The sequence below is a fragment of the Marmota marmota genome, unplaced genomic scaffold (assembly GCF_001458135.2).
Source record: "Marmota marmota marmota unplaced genomic scaffold, marMar, whole genome shotgun sequence".
In the NCBI taxonomy this organism is placed as follows: domain Eukaryota; kingdom Metazoa; phylum Chordata; class Mammalia; order Rodentia; family Sciuridae; genus Marmota; species Marmota marmota.
The window spans coordinates 30,606,523-30,624,798 of NW_026000057.1; the positions used below are offsets into that span (position 1 = coordinate 30,606,523).

The 18,276-nt window shown below is 37.5% G+C and overlaps 1 long non-coding RNA gene across 1 annotated transcript in view; it reads left to right on the plus strand.

Moving 5' to 3' along the window:
* LOC125619789 overlaps positions 1-18,276 on the plus strand; it is a 58,217-nt gene that overhangs the window by 13,032 nt on the left and 26,909 nt on the right. Inside the window, exon 2 of the long non-coding RNA XR_007351380.1 lies at positions 16,235-16,286. This is a non-coding gene — a long non-coding RNA (uncharacterized LOC125619789). The remainder of the gene's footprint in view (positions 1-16,234; positions 16,287-18,276) is intronic.

The following is an 18,276-nucleotide window of genomic DNA, read 5'->3' on the forward strand; positions in this document are numbered from 1 at the left end:
TCCACTATTGTTTATTGCCTTCTCTGAAAAGCTCCTGGAATCCGGATCTGGTATTTTTATTGTGTTGAAATGATTCTGGTAAAAACAGGTTCTAAGTAAACAGATAGGTGTCAAGAAAAGCAGCTGGATCTGGTTTAGAGGTCTAGCAGATGGGGAAAGCACTAAAATGGAAATGGAGAGAAAGAACCTTTGATTGTCTGATACAGACACCATTGTGGTTGTGCATTTGTGAGCTTTTCCAAGAGTTTCTAGCTACTGTGCTTGATCAGATTGTAACTCTGTTAAAAGAGGAAAATGGCAAGATAATTAAGTGGAAGAGAGACATCCCTCAGGAGGACTGGAAGAGAGAGAAAAGGCTATCTCTAGTTCATTCCAAGTTTTGGTTAGAAAAATACAGTACTCTGATGACTTAGGTGAATAAAGCATCTTTAAAGTGAATTGCCAGTATGATTAGAAGGAACAAATAGAAATTTCATGAATTGTGTAAAGCAATCTTGCTCTTTCCTACCCTAGTAACCTCTGATTCTTCAGGCCACACCAGTTGAGAGCTAAACACAGAATCTATCAGCAATAACAGATTATTTCATTAGCTTGACTGCTTCTTGCAGAATCTTCTCTCACCCCTGTATTTCTGGACACTACCAAGGCATGCTTTGTGTAAGCTCGCTAATCAACCCTTCTTAGCTGTAACATGTCAGCTGCCATTTCTTCCTCTTTTGCTCTCACTCTACTTTCCTGCAGTGTCTGCTGTGGAGAACTTCAATTCGCCACGAGTCTTGTGAGAGCAGATTCAATTACTGTCACCAGTCACAGTGGGAGTTAATGTGTCGGGAGTCTTTGGTTTCAAGAGACAAAAACCCAGTTTAATTTCACCTTGGTTGGCTGATGAAATCCCCTGGCGGGGTTGCACTGGTCTCAGGAGCCCACCAGAATTAGGGAATTTAACCCTGACAGGAATCTCCTCCTCTCAGATGAACTTCCTCTTCCTTTCCAATTCATATGCTAATAGTTTACATTGTGATTGCATCACCCCAAAGAGACTGCTGACTCTCTCAACTGTAGGCGAGGGTCCCATTGGCCCTGTGTGGGTTGGATGCCTTCACTGGGGGCAATCAACTTGTGTATGGAGGAGTATTTAATTGGTATGGTGGGGGTGTCTGAGCAAGCTCTGCCTTTAACGTAGACCAAATATGTTTGTGTCTCTCTGCAGTGTCAGAATTTATTGAATAACAACGTCACAAGCTACATCACTTTCATGGTTGCTATTCACTGAGTACTTTTGTGTCACTTGGTGATCATAGATGGGCAATTACAGTTTCTTTTATTCTGATCTTATTTACTAATATCTACAAAAGTCAAGTGTCACAACACTCTTCACATTATATATAATATATATTATAATATATATATATATATATATATATATATGCCTGATACTCAATGTATGTGTGTGTATGTATGTATGTATGTATATATAATATTATATATAAAATTATATAAATAATTAAAGAGAGGACCAAGGCAGCCACAAGATTCCAGAAGGCTGCACCAAGAGCAAAGGCAGAGAGCAGATAGAAATGCAAAAGTCACTGCAGGTGGTCAGATGAGATTATCAATCAGGAACCAGACAAGAACTTGTTTATGGTGCAGAGCTGTCAGAATGTGATACTTATTCTAGGCCAGGGTCCCTATGGCAGGCAATTTGGAAATGGGCCAGGGTCAAGCAGGGGAATAAAACTGAACTGAAATCTGGCGACTGAGAATCAGAGGTTCAGACCTCCTGACACGGGGTGCTGCCTCAACCGGTCGTGGGGAGCTCCTCCTTTTAAAGATCTCAGGTGAGGGGGTCACTTTGTTTGGTGGTCTGGTCTGATAAGCTCATGCCACCTGATTTATGTGATATGAGGTTGATATGCCCATGTATCCATGTGCTTCTGATGAGTTTGTTAAGTCCATAGGTGGCCATTTTTATTAGCACGATTAATTTATCAGTTTACACCTTATGGTTGAGCCATCCAGATGGTGGTGGTTTACTTGTACAGACAAGGTATCGACTTATTCTACCTTGGCACCTGTGCTCAAAATAGAGTAACTCATGGCAAATTACATCTTTACACAACAGAGTATTTCAGAGCTAGTCACAGCCTGAACATGGATGTTCTGTTCATCATGGAGTAACTCAGGGCAGGGTACAGTCTGTTCTCCACATGGAGTATCAGGTGCCTCCTCCTGGATGAACACATTGTGACACAGCAGCTAGTAACTTGTGATCAGGAGTCACATCTGACTCCTCACTACTGAATCCTGAGCACAGACCTTCTTAATAGTATTTTTTAAATGAATGGATTATGTGTATGCATTCTTGTGTGTGTACATATCATAGAGCAGTGGTGAGCAGAGACAACCAAGGGCATCCTCTGTGCTCCTGTTACTGTCATTTCCCATGGATACCTACAGTGATAATACTGAAACCAACTTAAAGGATCCCAGTTTCAACATCATGCTGATCTTGTTTTAGTCTCTCTTACATCCTGTGCTTCAATGAGGAAAAAATAATTCCTTGCCCAGGATTGCTGCTGCTGCTGCTGTGATCTCTGTTTCTTACTGCTGAGATCAGGCTGCAGTAGAGCTGTTGTCCATGATAAATAAGTCACTGGCACCTTGAGAGCATGATATTTGACAGATGCTTGCATATCATATTCACACAGACCCCAGAGGATTTTCTGTTTGAACAAGGAGACCCCCGTCTTGCTCCTAAGCCTCAGGTCTTCAGAGGTACTGTCCTGTGGTCTTAAAACTTTTGGAGATTTTTATGTACTTTTTCAGCATTGCCTGCATGTTCTGCTGCCTGGTCCTCAATGATGGGCTCGTAACCCCAGTATCAGGTTCTGCTGGTTAATTCCTCTGAGGTTAAGGTATCTAGACTGGGTCACGTCTGTGTTCCTGAGTAACTCTTCCTTTTGGATCAGTTATTTCCCACATGCTCCTGAGGTTTTCATGCAACTCCCATTCTGGTGGTTCTGCTCGACCTCTGAACATGCCTTGGCATGTCCAAATCTCAAGGCACACATAATTCAGGCTCTAACTGGGGCTCCTGTGTCTGTTCTGCCTGGATGAACAGAATACTTTAGTACAGCTTCCATTTCTCTATTTCCAATACCCTACACTGTAAACAGGACGGAGCTTAGGTATGATTGTGACAGGAAATGTGTCTTTATGGGCTCTGACTTTTCTGTCTCTTATTAATCATTTCCCCTCTGGATGATGATTTCCCCTGCCTTGAGGCATAAATCTACCTAGATATTCACATTTTAACCGTTCTGTTCCAGATTATAATTGTTTGTTGATGTAATTGTGAGGGAAAACTTTTTTGTTTACTTGGCTCCAGTCGTGAAAGGAGAGTGAAAGGAGAGCTACTCTGTTTCTTGGTGGAGGGAGGGCACTTGGGCTCAGGCTTTTAAGAGCCCCAGGGGGTGGGAGGGCACTTGGGCTCAGGCTTTTAAGAGGTGACTAGAGCCAGGTGTGGTAGTGCATGCCTGTAATCTCAGCAGTTTGGGAAGCTGAGGCAGGAGGATTGCAAGTTCAAAGCCAGTCTCAGCAATTCAGTGAGGACTTAAGTTAACTTAGTGAGACTGTCTCAAAAAAATAAAAAGGGTTGAGGTTGTGGCTCAGTGGTTAAGCACCCCTGGGTTCAATCCACAGTACATATATATATATATATATATATATATATATATATATATGTATATATATATATATAACTAGATTGCAGAATGAGCAATGAGTCCTGTCTTTTTTCTTCTCTGTCATTCTGTATTTTCTTAGAGAGGAAACCAGCAAGGGAAGGGACAGAGTCCACTGAAGTTTATTTCTAGGAGTTTCAAGGGTAGAGAAGTAAATGCTCATAGACATCTGCTCCTTCAGGACCAGGAGTTTAACCTGAAATTGCCCCAGTCTTCCCCATCACCAATTATTGTTCTCCCAATTTAGCCTTCTTCCCTGGTTGGAATGCAGTTCCATTTTATTGCTCAAATTGTATCATTCTACCTTCTTGTGGAAAAATGCATTCTTTTTAGATTTACTGCAGTTATTTCTTTTAAATTTGAAAGTAGTATCAACACAATGACAAGAAGTTGGAAAACAGAGAAAAGATGAAAAAAAAGTACAAATTTTCTAACATACAAGAGTTCAACATTTTATCTATATCATAACTCCTTTCTATTTTTTTCCCCAAGAATAGTTTTTAAAAATTATAAGCAGATATAAAATAGTGTGGATCACTTGGGAATATACTTTTTTGGGCTTATTCTTTAAATGCCTTTTCTTCATTCTTGAATGGTCTTCATGACCAGTTAGTATGTATTTGGTGTAAATTTTGTGTTTAATTATGCTTTCATCCAGTGATCCAAAGTGCTTCCTCATTTGATTTTAACTTCTGGTCCGAAAGCTTGTAACAATGGAATCTGTTTTTAGAAAAGTTCTCTTTAATAATTGATGTAATGCTGCAGTTTGGAGTTTAGAGCTCCCATGATAACTGAATTGGGTCATAAGACTGAACAATGTTGCTGTTTGAGAAAGACCAAAACACCCATCCATCACACAGTTCAGTTGGAGAGTTATGTAACTCAGTGTAAGGGAAAGCTCAGGAAACGTGTTGTGTTTCATGTGATATATGGTCTCAATGGCGAAAGCAAATTTTTCTGCTTCTTGCATTAGATCAGGAGATACTTTGAAGCCTCTTCTCCTCCACCATTCTATTTCTTTATGTCTCCCCACAGCACTAAACAAATTAGATGCTTTTGTCTTCATTGATGATTTGGGTAACAATGACAGGTTCTTGCTTATGATTTCAGCTTGCAAACAGTAGAAAATTAAGCCAGGTATTTTAGTTATTTCCCAATGCTGGTTCCCTGAACAATACCCTAAAACAATTTCAAACTGCTTTGTTTATTTGGGAATTTCAGGTGAATATGGAACATTTAGGCCTGAACTGTTTTCCAATTGTGCTTTCGGTGTATATATCTATTTCTTAAGAGAGTAAGGTGTATGTATCATTGCTAAGGTCTGAAATGATTGCCTTAGAAGTACATTCTGACCTGAACTAAAAGTCTGGCTTTTTGTAGTCATACGTTTTGAAAGAATACCAGAAAGTACCCCTGAATAATTAATTGTAGCTTAAACCCAGAACACTGATTGCCACAGCGTTAGGTATGACATTCATTAGCTTTGCAGTGCACTAGCCATCCCTCTGGAGCAGGGAGGAGTCTGGAGAGAGCTGTTGGAATCTGCTGGTTCCCACAGCATCCATCATCTGGGGGCTGCCAATGTCCTCAGACACCAAGAGAAAATCAGAGGAGAGCAGGTGCTGTTTGCTTCCTTTCATTTTCACTGTGAACTAAACCCTAGCATATTAAAATGCACGTTTTGTTATATTTTATTTAATGCATAAGTAGTTGTAGGAAGAATATATATGAAACAAATAATTTGAGAATTCAAACCATTTGGTTGGTGAATTTGAATTCTCTCTTCTTTCTACCCTCCAATTTATTTCTAATTCTAATTCTAATTCTGCCTGGTAGAGAGGCTGAGTTGGACATTGGCATTTTGAAGGTGTTTATAGTTCTAACAGCTGTAAATGTGTCTTCAGAGTCAGATTGTGGCAAAGGACTGAAAATTTCTCTTGGCATGTGGGCAACATCATCAAGAAATACTGCAGCTGGGTTTAGATTTCAAGGTGTGGCCAATTTATCCATATAGAGTGAAGAGTTTATTTTATGTTTAAACATTTTAATATTTGCTGATATTTGGATTGGCAGTTCTCAAGTATTTTGCTCTCAGAGCTACTTAACATTTAAAAATTGTTGATGTTCCCTGAAGAATTTTTGCTGAAATGGCTTTTGACTATCAAGGTTTACCACTTTAGAAATTCAAACTGAGAAACTGGAAAAAATATCAACTCAAAGTTTTAAGATAATAAGCCAGTTGCATATTTTTTGATCATGTGTAGTGTACTATATATTCTCTTTTTTTGTAAATTAGAGCTTTATAATTGTACTCAGTGGTTGGGCTCATCCCGATAAACTCAAAATATGTGTGGAATTTGATTTCAGTGCATGATTCCCCTCATGATTCCCTCCCTCATTTCGACCCTTCCCCATTTTCCCTCCCCTCTCCCATTCTCTTTCCTCTACTCTACTGGATTCCTTATGTTCATCTGTTTATTGATATTTGATCGTTCTTTCTCTCTATGCATAAAGTGAAGGTTCCTTGTCGAATATTTATATATGCACATGACGTGACTTTTAAAGAATTCATTTTGCATTGCCTCCCTTACCCATCCCTGTATTCTGCCTCTTGATCTTCTTCTACATTACTGATCTTCCCTCTATCTTTATTTGATTCCATCCTTCCCTCTCCCTTTCTTTTATTTTACTCTAACGTCCGCATGTGAGACAAAACATCCAACCTCTGAGTTTCTGAGTTTAAGCCAGTTGCATGTTAATGGAAATAATATTTTTATTAAAAAATTCACCTTTTATTTTTTTTATAGATTGATCAACTTTATTTCCAAATTATTTGGCACCCATTTTTTCTTTTTTAAAATTTCAAATAATGCTAAATATTACACATAATTTAAACATATGGTATTAACACTCATTTTATGGAAAATCAATCTTATTTGAATACATTGCAGATATAAATTAGATTTCAGAGAAGCACCAAAAATCTGGAGTTCTATTTTAACTCAAACATTGTGGGTTGTTATTTTTTTGTTATTGTGGTTTCAGATATGTTAGTTCAAGTTATATAAAAAAAACAATAAAAAATAAAATAAAATTTCCTACTCTTAAAATTATAATATCTATAGACTTTGAAAATTCACCTTTTCTAAGATAAAAAAGATAAGTTAGTGAGAAGGGCTGTATTGTTTCACAATTTTGAAATCTCTTTAATAGTTCATGACAGTTGGATTATTATATATGCTCTGAATTCAGTCTGTATGTACAGATGTGTGAAGATTACTGTGGGTAATCTTTTTGGATATTGAACTACAATTAGGCAAGTGATGGTTTCTTAAAGGTTAGTTGCAACCTAAGATTTAAGATTTAGTGGAATCTAAAGCCTTATCAATTAACTTTTTTGGTATTGTTACATTAAAATTCTTTTTTCTGTCTTGTGATATGATTGGATTTTTCTAACCATGCATAGTTCCTAACATCATGCATAAGTTATTTGAGAACTATTGGTTCACTGAGTTATGCCTATTTTCCAGATGTTGACATATTTTATTATGTAACATGAAGACATCACATTTGTGAACACCATCACAGAAAACTCATTAGAAAAGTCTTTGGTATCAGAAGCTGTCAACCTCAGTGCTCTGAGTTTTCACAATTCTGTTTTTGCTGAATGCCAAATTCAGTCATTGGCAATAGATCCTATCAGTTTTCTTTAAAACAAGAGGCTTACTTTGTTCATTTTTGAGAAAATATCTACCAAACACCCAAGTCTGAAATAAGCACAATCAGGATTGTCACTTGGTCTTTCAAGTAAAATTGATGTTCTGTGAAGAGAGCAGCTAGCACAAACCACACTCAAACAATAGCCGGAGGCCTTTCTTTTTTTTTTTTTTTCCCTTTTAATGCTTTATTCACTCAAATTACTCAATACAATTTCACTCTATAGGTTCTTAATCAAGAAAACGACTATCCTTAATGCTAGGCACTGAAATAGACATAATCAATTCACAGCAAACAATTCTAGATTAATTCTTTTTTTTTTTTTAAATTTTTTATTGTGGGTTGTTCAAAACATTACAAATTTCTTGACATATCATACTCGACACTTTGATTCAAGTGGGTTATGAACTCCCACCTTCACCCCATACACAGATTGCAGAATCACATCAGTTACACATCCATTGATTTACAAATTGCCATACTAGTGTCTGTTGTGCTCCGCTGCCTTTCCCATCCTCCACCCTCCCCCCTCCCCACCTCTCCCCTCCCCTCCCCTCCTCTCTCTCTACCTCCTCCACTGTATAACCCTGAGGGTCTCCTTCCATTACCATGCAATTTCCCTTCTCTCTCCCTTTCCCTCCCACCTCTCATCCCTGTTAAATGTTAATCTTCTTCTCCTGCTCTTCGTCCCTACTCTGTTCTTAGTTACTCTCCTTATATCAAAGAAGACATTTGGCATTTGTTTTTTAGGGATTGGCTAGCTTCACTTAGCATAATCTGCTCTAATGCCATCCATTTCCCTGTAAATTCTATGATTTTGTCATTTTTTAATGCAGAGTAATACTCCATTGTGTATAAATGCCACATTTTTTTTATCCATTCGTCTATTGAAGGGCATCTAGGTTGGTTCCACAGTCTTGCTATTGTGAACTGTGCTGCTATGAACATCGATGTAGCAGTGTCCCTGTAGCATGCTCTTTTTAGGTCTTTAGGGAATAGACCAAGAAGGGGAATAGCTGGGTCAAATGGTGGCTCCATTCCCAGCTTTCCAAGAAATCTCCATACTGCTTTCCAAATTGGCTGCACCAATCTGCAGTCCCACCAGCAATGTACAAGTGTACCCTTTTCCCCACATCCTCGCCAGCACTTGTTGTTGTTTGACTTCCTAATGGCTGCCAATCTTACTGGAGTGAGATGGTATCTTAGGGTGGTTTTGATTTGCATTTCTCTGACAGCGCCTTTCTTGAGACCAACATGATACTTTGTTGTGAAGCAGAATGTGCTACGTTTCATTACAGAACATATAGAAAATGTAAGTAATTCAACTTTTAAATGTAATAAAATTAATATTTTTCACCACTTTATGAAGATCTAGAAACCCCCACTCATTGGTATGATCATAATTATTTCTATTGCAGGCACCTGAGTGCCATCAGCTCATCATGTGTGTGCTCCACCAGTTTCTCCCACTATTGCTCTTGTACAACCAGTACAAATGACAACACTCCAAGAAAACAAAAAAAGTCACTAACATTATTGTCTCATTGTGAAAGTGACTCTGACTTCTTACACCCCTGAAAATGTCTCAGGGCTCCCCAGGGGCCACATGCCATACCTTTAAAACTACTCATCTAAATCCTAAACTGACTTTATTTTTGATCTACATTTTTGGCAGATTATGGAAACAGACTAAATGAAACAAATTTTAAGATATGAAATTTTAATGGTTTGACAGATTGCAAGTTTCATACAAGTTTTAATACTAAAAGAAAGTGATGATATATTTCCCATTGTACAAAAAGAATTTTCAGAGGCAAAAAAGTATACCATTATCAAATTTTATATTAGAAAATGAGAAGAAAAACTTTGGGCAAAGGGGAGAGAGTGGAGGGAGGGGAATGGAGACAAGAGAGATGGTGGAATGAAATGGACATCATCACCTTAGGTATATGAAAGACTGTATGTGTGGTGCGATGCTACATCATGTGCAACTAGATAAATGAAAAGTTGTGTGGCAATTGTGTACAGTGAATCAAAATGCATTCTGCTGTCATATATACCTAATTAGAATAAATAAATTAAAAAAGAAAATGAGAATAAAAGATTAAATTCAAACTTTCCAATACTTACTCATTCAACAAATATTTAAAAATGTGCACTACTGGCAAGATACATAGAATGAGAAGTAGGATAAAATTTAGAAATAATAAATATATAGTAATGCACTTTCATAAAAATGTTTTTGTGGTTAATTTAAAAAGTACTCTTTATGCATATGTTTCACAGAGTTAGTTCTATTTGTTTATTTAAGTGAATATTTACTTTCCATTTCAGGTAGAAGAATCTTGGTATCAAATCAATTCTGTAATGGTAATTGATGTTGAATTGAAATGTCATATGAAATCTAGGGTCCTTCTCTAAAGGACCTCCTTCCTTCCCTCTCTCCCTTCCTCTTTCTTTCCTGCCTCCCACTTACTGTGAAATATTTAGTTTTAAAAATTATCCACTTTCTTTAGTTGAATGAAAGGCTTTGCTTATTTTACTTATTTTTTTTAAAAGAAACAATCTGTTTATTCTTGTTAAAATATATTTCTTGGAATGAGTTTGAAAACATAATTATGCATCACTTCTACCTTGTTTTCATTTTTATTTCCAGCTGTAACAACTCTGAATTCTTTTTTTTAATATTTATTTTTTAGTTATAGGTAGACACAATATCTTTATTTCATTTTTAGTGTGGTGCTGAGGATCAAACTCAGTGCCTCATGTGTGCTAGGTAAGTGATCTACCACTGAGCTACAACCCTAGCCCCTGAATTCCTATATCCATATCGTAAAGTTCTTCTTAGATCTCTTCCATAACACAGTATTAATATAATACTGGCATAATTGATGGGTGGCCCTGCTCTTATATTCAAAAGAAGATTGTGTATCAGTTAAGAACTCAGACTCTGGAGTAAAGTTCTAATTCCATATCTACTGACCTTGGTGAAATTATTTAACCTCATGGTCCTTGGTTTTTTTCGATTATAAATATGGTCTTGTAGTAGTACCTACTATCATTGGGGCTTAATTAAGATAATACTTGCATGGGCTAAAACCTGGTGACTGGCACATAGTTAACATTTAATGTATTTTGGTTATTATAACTTCTGAGTGTCCTTAGCATTTGTATTAGGTAAGATAGAAGGGTTCTAACAATAAATACTTATTATTTTCTTAATGCTGACTGTTGTGTTAATAAAATTTCTAGAAACTATTGGCCACTGTCCAAAAAAGACAATCTACTAATATGGAGAGGATAAAAAGTTTTATATACACCATAAAATGTATGCAAAAAAATGTGGCAGTCTCTTTTAAGTTCCTAATCTACGAGTAGAAGTTTGTAATAATGTATTGTAATTTAATAATTTTAGTCTAACCTGATGATTTTGGCAATGTGTTAGCCAGTTTTCCATTGCTATGGAAAATTCCCCAGATTATCAACTTATACGGAGGGGAGGTTTATTTATTTATTTTTAATATTTATTTTTTAGTTGTACACAATACCTTTATTTTTATGTGGTGCTAAGGGATAGAACCCAGGGCCTTGCACATGCTAGACGATCGCTCTACCTCTGAGCCACAACCTCAGCCCAAGGATGGGGGGTGGTTATTTTGGCACAAGGTTTATTTGGTTTATCAACCTTTTATTTGGTTTCAGGGGTTTCAATATATGGTCCCTTGGCCCTGATGCTTTAGGCCTGTGGTGAGGCAGAACATCACGGCAGAAGTATGTGGCTGCACAGTAACAGAGAGAAAGGAAGGGAGTTGGGTGTCGTCATGCACACCTGTAATCCTAGCAGCTCGGGAGACTGAGGCAGGAGGATCACAATTTCAAAGCCAGTCTCAGCAACTTAGCAAGGCCCTAAGCCACTCAGTAGAAACCTTGTCTAAAAAAAAAAAAATTAAATTAAAAAAAGGGAGCTGGAGTGGTTCAATCTGTGGTTCCCGCCCCCCAGACCCTCCAAAAGGGGCCAGATACAAATATTCCCTTTGGGGGCATGACTCCAGTGACCTAATTTCCTTCCACTAGGCCCCGTTTCCTAAAGGTTTCACCTCTTTCCAATAATGCCGCATTCTAGAGCATGCCACATTCTTTAGCATGTGGGCCTTCAGAGAACATTGAAGATCTGAACTGTAATAGGCAACCCCTGTGTTTTATGGCCTAAATGCCAGCACTTTGGGTTTTATTTTTCTTAACTTGCTCCTCTCCAGCCTAGTGTCTGAGTGTCTTGGAGAAGGGGATCCTCTGGTGAAGGGAAGGAATCTCTGATTAGAGAAAGCAAACACAAACTCAATTTCTCCTGTACTTTCCCAACAGTTTTCTATACTAGTTATGTGTGAGGTTTCCCCACCCACCAAGCAAGCACCGCTGTAGCAGTGGACAACAGCTGAGTGTCCCCTAATTCAATTCAGTTCTGACACTGTCTACCTGGAGATACCATCAAATCCTACAGGCTGAGAGCTTGATTCTCAAGGATGTCCCTTCCCAACCCCACTTCAGATATAAGTCCCAGGATTTTTTTTTTTGGGGGGGGGGTTGTTGCTGTTTTGCTTGTTTTCCTGTGCTTCTGACCCTCTGGCTATAAATCAGTGCTCCTACCACCCCTCCTTGGCTTCCACTAATTTGCTAGAGCAACATAGAGAACTGGGGGAAATACACCTACCAGCAGAGGACATTGCAAAGGATAACAAAGAATAGTGAGGGTGAGGTGGGAGGAGTGCAGAGCTTCCTGAGCGCTCTCTGAGGACGCTGTTCTCCAGGTAGCTCTACCTGTTCAGCAAGGAGGAAGCTCCCTAAACTCTGTCTTTTTGAGGTTTGATGGAGGCTCTGTTACATAAGTGTCTTTGATTAAATCATTGACTACTGGTGATCAGCTTCCAGCCATCAGTCACTTCATTAGCATGCCAAAGGACAATATCACTTGGAAGAGTCCAAGGGTTTTAGGAGTTATGTTCCAGTATACATGGAGGTAGGCCATATATATATATATATATTGTGCAATGTCCCAGTTCCTTGGTTTATTTCAAGGTTGTATGTTCCAGGTCTTTATGGAAATGCCTCTTGTATACGCTGTTGGTTATCTTGTTAGACTCACAGGCTGAGGTCCTTGTCTATTCCCTATAAATTTAGGGCAGGGCTACGGATCTGTCTTTGGTTATTGGTCTTAAGATGATGGTGACATCTATTCAGTCCTAGAAACACTTTACTCTCATCTCACTGACTTCCCAGTGACCCAAGACATACTGTAAGCAGAATTCTCTTTGCCGTCTTGGAGTCAAACAAGCGGTACAACAGGGACTTAGACTTTTTCCTGCTAAAAGCCGGATTAAAAACTTGTCATCTCTGTCTCCATTTTGCACTGACTCCTTTGCTCTGAGTTATCTTGGATTCCAGGAACAACAGGCCTGATGGATGAATCAAAGTTGAGTCCCAGGGGAAAAGGAACTTACTTATCTCCAAGGAAGCCCTACTTGACTAATCCTGAGATAATTATGCACAGACCAGCCTGATCAAGATTGCCTGCTTGGATAGGTATGAAAAGCCTCCAGCTACACAGACCCCAACCTTGTCCTTGTTTCCCTTTCCATAAAGCTGCAAGGTCATTATCAGCCCCTCCAAGAGAGGGCTAAGGACATAGGTCCCCTTGTCTTCCCAGTGTAGCTATACTGATTAAAGTCCCTATTGTGCTTTTCACCATTAGTTTTTGTTTGTTTTTTTTTGGTGAGTGACTGGACTGATTGGCTGGATCCCCAGAGTCAGGCCTCTGATCTTGAGCTCCAGTGACAGTGGGAACATCCATTTTTGGAGAACTTGACTAAGATCCTCTTTCTGCCTGAAGACACTCTGCTACAACTTCTACTGTTGTCACCACTCCTAACATGGAGTAGGATAAATCCCTGTTTTATAGGCATCCCCCAGATCTAACGGACTTGTCTAGATCTTAGCAGAACAGGACACAAGCATCTCACCTATGTTTGCATTCTTCTCTTTTCCTTGGCTGGAACAGCAGATTCCACCTCCTTAAGTCACACTGTGAGTTCTGTGAGCTGCTGCCTCTCCATGTGCCTAAAGTGGAGCTGTGTGCTGGGAACATCTTTCTATCCTGATAGCCTGGCTCTCCTGAGGAGGTTCTGAAAGTCAACTCTAAGAACCAAAGTGCATTACCAGCTTCTTCCCTTCCCTAGAAGAAATCTCAAAGCTCAAATTAGTAAAGAAAAGCTACAAAGGACTTAAGAGGAAGAAACTAAGAACATTGCTTTAATTGTCACAACATAGCATTTCTTAATTTACCAGTGGTGATCTAATCACAAAACTTCACCTTCTTCCAACACACAGTGTTTTATACTGGGCAGGTCCATTATTTTCATGGCTGGAAAGAAGAAAATTAGGATGAGAGGCTGTAAAGGGATTTGATGTAGTTAGAATCTGAACATAAGTAGTAGGGAAAAAGAAAAAGAGAGACATACTTAAGGTTCTCTGAGAACACCAATGCCGTCTATTTTCTTAATTTGTTCTTTTTAGTATACATGACAGTAGCCAAGTCAGCTATTAATGCTGCATAAAACGGAAGTTTTCTTGAACATTTTATAATGTTGCCTTTAAGACTCAGGGGTACCCATTTTGATGGCTGATTAGAAAAAATGACTACTTGAAATCCAATACATACAAGTCTCATCCAATGATACATCAAGAACACTTATGGTACAATCTAAAATATTATTGCTAGGTAGAATTTCTTTAAAATTTCAACATTTTTCTTGAGGATACATAAAATGGATTAGGCTGCTGGAGTCGGTCTCTCTGGGTTTGAGTCCTGGACCACACACACACACACACACACACACACACACACACACGGCAAGTATTCTGGGTTGTTCACTTAGTTTTACTAGGCCTCAGTTCCCAAATCTATAAAATAGGATTATAGTAACCAACAATTATTATTTTTGTATGCCAGACACTGTTATGAACACTTGTATTATCATATTTAATTGGTAAATGTCCTCAGGAAGTTTTATTGTCCTTTCTGATGGCAGATGACAAGATTGTGTCTCTGAGGGGTTAAGTTACTTGTTCATGATCACATCATTAGAGGTGAAGGTGCAGTTAGAACCGAGGCAGCCTGGCCCTAGATCTGAATGATGACAGCAAACACTCCCATTCTATTTGCCAGGCTCTGATCTAAGCACTCCAGGAAATTTATCCTATTAGAAAACTGAACATGGAAAGGTTAATTATCTTGCCCAAGCTGACCCAGCTAGAAAGTGCTGAGTTAGATCCACATTGTCTGACTCAAAATCTGTGCTGTTTGCCTCCATGCTATATACTCTAAAAGGATTTCTTTAAACAATAACTGAGAAAAATCCATGCAAAATACTTAGCACAGCACCTGGCTCTGAGGAAACGTTAAATAAAAATGAATGAAGTATTAGTTCTATACATTGGCAAATAAGAGATGCTTTGAATTCTACACAGATTAACATTTTGTTATATTATCATTATGACTCCATCTTTTTTTTATATAATTTCTCTCATTCACTCATTTAATCAGTCAATCTGGCATGGTGCTTTAAAAGATGTCAACACCATGTCAAATGTTCTAGTAAACATCTCTTTGAAAAAAAGAGCTCATAGGTTTGTTGAACTGAAGAAGCACAAAAGAAACTTTAAAAAAATTCTACATTAGCAACTCAGTTTTTCTGACTAGTTATCTTCAGTTTTTTAAAAGAACTAGTTCTGGGACTTAGTGATGCCTACTAATACCATTACCACTTAGCTCTGCCACACTATGGTTTTGTAACCATCTTGGAACCTTCTCACATGCATTATTTTGAGATGTCTTATTTCTTAATTTGGAAGCAGTGTGCTATAACCCTGTAGCTTTTTACTTAATGTAAGTTCAAGATCAGTTTTCAAAGCTGTTTGACCTATAGCAAATTATCTAATTAGTTGACCTTCAGTTTTAGCTGAGGTTGTACACCTTGCTCATCCAAGGCCCTCTGCTCTGGGCTGTGTATTACAGCTATTATTATTCTAATAATTTTAAGAATATATAATTTTATCTTTTCTGTTTAGAAGTCATAAAGTCATAAGATTTCTAAAACTTTATTTATAATTATATCTATTTTTTTCCTTCCAGTTTTCCAGGTAGTCATGGAAATGGACTAATGCATGCAATTTTAGATTTATACAGATACATATTTTAGAGAGAATAACTTTTTATCGCTATGCATACCAAGATAATAGATTAAATGGGATGGCAATGGTAACAAAAAGTGATACAAGTTGAATTCTAACACAATAAAAAAGGAAAAGACAAAAGTAGAGAAAGCATTCTAAAGCAGATATGAGTAAAGGAAAGATTGAATGCTACCAGTACTTTTGAAAAACAACATTTAAAATAATAAAATCAATTGAACCTTAGAATTGGGAGGGTCCTCAAAAGTAAAAGAGATTCCAAGACCCACCTCAGTAATACCATCCACAGCATTTCTGCTCAGGGGCTGCTGGCCTTTCTTTCTGGAGAGAAGGGCTGGTTTCCTTGTGAAGTCTTACCAGGCAGTTTGGATTGCTACAAAGTGCTCCCTTCCTCTGAAAGAGGTGCCTGTTCACAAAATTGCCTTTGCCACAAGAAAGCACATTATTGATCTCATGTTCTATCTGAAAGTCCTTCAAATAGCCAAAGATGGTCATTTCTTCAAATTAAACATCCTTTCTTTTCTCTACAGGTTGCCAATGTTTCCCTGAGACTGTAGAGCACAGAGTAGACATGATAGACAAGTAAGTATTTTCATCTTTTTTTTTCATGTGAACTGTTTGTCAAGTCAGATCTCCTGTGCCCCCTTACCAGGTGGATTCTTTTACACCAAGAAGCAGATCATTTTGTTAATGACTGAATTAAGATTTAAATTGAGGTCTATGTGATTTCAAAGGTATTCTTTTCCCACCACCATATTATTCCACTATAACCCACATTCTAGTTTTCTGTTTGTAATGCTTGTTCTCATTTCTGTCTGGAACATTCAAACTCATTTGTCCAATGTCAGGACCCCACCTGTTGCTCCCGAGGCCCTGCCTGTCTTGCAGGCACACAATTATTGATGAATTTAAACCACCACCCTCAGAGACATCGATTGTGATAAAAACAGAGGTGAGTGTCCAGGTTGTGGTCATTTTTAAGTTCCTTTGCATTTCATTTACAAAAATTTAAACTCAGAGAGGGGTAACTTCATTAGTAATGTCTTCAAGCAAAATATATCTAAGCCAAATAGTTTTGTAGGCATTATTCATTTAAAATGGAGCTTGAGATATTTGAGAAAGGTATGTTTAGAAGTGTTTAAGTAAAAAGGTGTTCCTTTTCTTAATCAGGAAATCTTATAAATCTCTCAAAAAAATTTTTTTCATAAGTTTTCAATAGAATTCAAATTCATAATAACAGAAACAAAAAATTGCGATAGAAGTTAATAGCAAAATTTCAAAATGAAAGAAATAAAGGAAGTACAATAAGTTTTTCTGAACATTTTTAAACAAGAAAATAATTTAGAATTGGGTTTTTCACTTTTTAAGACATCAGGTAGCTTGCATTCCTTCAAGTTATAATTTACTATGTGTTTTCTTATTTATACTGATTGCAGAAATTAGTGTTTTCCTTAATTATATTTAGCAGACACATTTACAAAAACGAACCAACATCACGTTTTTACTGAGAATTTCTTATTTCCAAGTTTTGAGGACAGTGAGACTGCATGATACCTAATGACCAGGAGGATTAATTTACATTATATTTAGAAACAACCTCCCACATGTTGCATTCAAATTCTAGCCAGCACTTTTAGCCTCTGCAAAAACAGCCTTATTTCCTTTACCAAAATACCCACAAACCCTGTCTAGGTTTTGTTTGTTTGTTTTATTACCATTTTATTTTTTTTCTAAGATTTTAAAAAATTTGTTCTTCTTAGATATGCATGATAGTAGAGTGTATTTTGACATACATACATGGAGTATAACTTGAATTAGGATCCCGTTCTCGTGGTTGTATATGATATGGAGTTTCACTGGTTGTATATTCATATAAGAACATAGGAAAGTCATGTCAAATTCATTCTACTGTCTTTCCTATTCCTCACCATTTTGTTTTTTAACAATGCTGCTAGAGTTCTATTTTTTTCCTCATTTACGATAATAGCATGATGTGCTGTAACTCAGTAATTAAATTGCTAATTTCATGTTCTTTTTGTTCTTGAGAATGTAGATCAATAAAGCCTGCAAAGTGGAAAGAGATTTGAGGTACTTGAATATCACAGCATTTGGTATATTTAATTGGAGTATGTCCTGAAGTGTGCTGTTGTGGTCATTTACTCTTTGACATAGATTTATCAGTCACAGGAGTGCATGAAAAAATTCTTGTGGAAGCACTTGCATTTCCTGTCCTTATTCTTGAAGTTACTTTGAAATTTGAGAGAGAGAAGCATTGCAGCTGCTGCCCGAAGTGCTGCCAAATGGGACATATGTTTAAAGCAGAGAATAGTGATAGATTCTTATTGAAAAGAGTTCACAGGTCCTGTTAGCCTCATAAATAACTACCAGCAAAAACTGGAGATTGTTGAATAACTTTGAGACTCAAGGAATTTGAAAATCAGAGAGTCTTTATGACGGAAAGAAACCTTTCTTTGCATCTATTAAGAAGATTATCTGAGATATCAAATTTCTTCTAGGCAGGTAATAGTGACATTCCAGGTGACTGGAATGCATATATATATATATATATATA